This window comes from Leptonotus elevatus, unplaced genomic scaffold, assembly GCF_054856555.1.
Source record: "Leptonotus elevatus isolate MCC_2025b unplaced genomic scaffold, RoL_Lele_1.0 HiC_scaffold_295, whole genome shotgun sequence".
In the NCBI taxonomy this organism is placed as follows: Eukaryota; Metazoa; Chordata; class Actinopteri; order Syngnathiformes; family Syngnathidae; genus Leptonotus; species Leptonotus elevatus.
Window position 1 is genome coordinate 10,001 of NW_028233691.1, and position 2,500 is coordinate 12,500.

Here is a 2,500-nt window from a genome sequence, read left to right on the forward strand (position 1 = left end):
CGAGCCTCCCTTGATTTGCCCTGGAGCTCCCACGTCTTAAAAAGGTCTCTCCTATAATTGTACACCAACCATTTTGAGGTTTGGGTGCAAACCTCTCGAATGGGGGGACTCGGTCCCCTATCTACAGCGCCCCTAATGACGACAGGTGGTACTGCGCCCCTGGTAGCCCGGCCATTGAAAATGAATGGGCCCATTCATTTCAATGGGGAATTTCGACCCCTGGTTGCCCGCCATTCATTTCAATGGGGAATTTCGACCCCTGGTCGCCCGCCATTCATTTCAATGGGGACTTTCGACCCCTGGTTGCCCGCCATTCATTTCAATGGGGGATTTCGACCCCTGGTCGCCCGCCATTCATTTCAATGGGGGATTTCGACCCCTGGTAGCCCGCCATTCATTTCAATGGGGGACTTCGACCCCTGGTAGCCCGCCATTCATTTCAATGGGGGACTTGGACCCCTGGTAGCCCGCCATTCATTTCAATGGGGGATTTCGACCCCTGGTCGCCCGCCATTCATTTCAATGGGGGACTTGGACCCCTGGTAGCCCGCCATTCATTTCAATGGGGGATTTCGACCCCTGGTCGCCCGCCATTCATTTCAATGGGGGATTTCGACCCCTGGTAGCCCGCCATTCATTTCAATGGGGGACTTCGACCCCTGGTTGCCCGCCATTCATTTCAATGGGGGATTTCGACCCCTGGTCGCCCGCCATTCATTTCAATGGGGGATTTCGACCCCTGGTAGCCCGCCATTCATTTCAATGGGGGACTTGGACCCCTGGTAGCCCGCCATTCATTTCAATGGGGGATTTCGACCCCTGGTAGCCCGCCATTCATTTCAATGGGGGACTTGGACCCCTGGTAGCCCGCCATTCATTTCAATGGGGGATTTCGACCCCTGGTCGCCCGCCATTCATTTCAATGGGGGATTTCGACCCCTGGTAGCCCGCCATTCATTTCAATGGGGGACTTCGACCCCTGGTTGCCCGCCATTCATTTCAATGGGGGACTTCGACCCCTGGTTGCCCGCCATTCATTTCAATGGGGGACTTCGACCCCTGGTTGCCCGCCATTCATTTCAATGGGGGATTTCGACCCCTGGTCGCCCGCCATTCATTTCAATGGGGGACTTCGACCCCTGGTTGCCCGCCATTCATTTCAATGGGGGATTTCGACCCCTGGTTGCCCGGCATTCGTTCCTATGTGGCGGGGGATTTCAACCCCAGGTCGCCCTCGTGTGGTTCTTTTTGGCGCAGCTGACCGGGCTCCGCTGCTCATGGAGGTTTGCTAGTGGAGGATAACCCCCTGCCTGGGCAACTCGAACGCCCGGCATTCGTTCCTATGTGGCGGGGGATTTCAACCCCAGGTCGCCCTCGTGTGGTTCTTTTTGGCGCAGCTGACCGGGCTCCGCTGCTCATGGAGGTTTGCTAGTGGAGGATAACCCCCTGCCTGGGCAACTCGAACGCCCGGCATTCGTTCCTATGTGGCGGGGGATTTCAACCCCAGGTCGCCCTCGTGTGGTTCTTTTTGGCGCAGCTGACCGGGCTCCGCTGCTCATGGAGGTTTGCTAGTGGAGGATAACCCCCTGCCTGGGCAACTCGAACGCCCGGCATTCGTTCCTATGTGGCGGGGGATTTCAACCCCAGGTCGCCCTCGTGTGGTTCTTTTTGGCGCAGCTGACCGGGCTCCGCTGCTCATGGAGGTTTGCTAGTGGAGGATAACCCCCTGCCTGGGCAACTCGAACGCCCGGCTCCCCCCCGGTCCGCTGGAGCTCCTCCAACGGCCAGCAACAAGCCCCGAAGACGGGCGCGCTCCCCGCGGTCCGCTGGAGCTCCTCCAACGGCCAGCAACAAGCCCCGAAGACGGGCGCGCTCCCCCCCGGTCCGCTGGAGCTCCTCCAACGGCCAGCAACAAGCCCCGAAGACGGGCGCGCTCCCCGCGGTCCGCTGGAGCTCCTCCAACGGCCAGCAACAAGCCCCGAAGACGGGCGCGCTCCCCGCGGTCCGCTGGAGCTCCGCCAACGGCCAGCAACAAGCCCCGAAGACGGGCGCGCTCCCCGCGGTCCGCTGGAGCTCCTCCAACGGCCAGCAACAAGCCCCGAAGACGGGCGCGCTCCCCCCGGTCCGCTGGAGCTCCTCCAACGTCCAGCAACAAGCCCCGAAGACGGGCGCGCTCCCCGCGGTCCGCTGGAGCTCCTCCAACGGCCAGCAACAAGCCCCGAAGACGGGCGCGCTCCCCCCGGTCCGCTGGAGCTCCGCCAACGGCCAGCAACAAGCCCCGAAGACGGGCGCGCTCCCCGCGGTCCGCTGGAGCTCCTCCAACGGCCAGCAACAAGCCCCGAAGACGGGCGCGCTCCCCCCGGTCCGCTGGAGCTCCGCCAACGGCCAGCAACAAGCCCCGAAGACGGGCGCGCTCCCCCCGGTCCGCTGGAGCTCCTCCAACGGCCAGCAACAAGCCCCGAAGACGGGCGCGCTCCCCCCGGTCCGCTGGAGCTCCTCC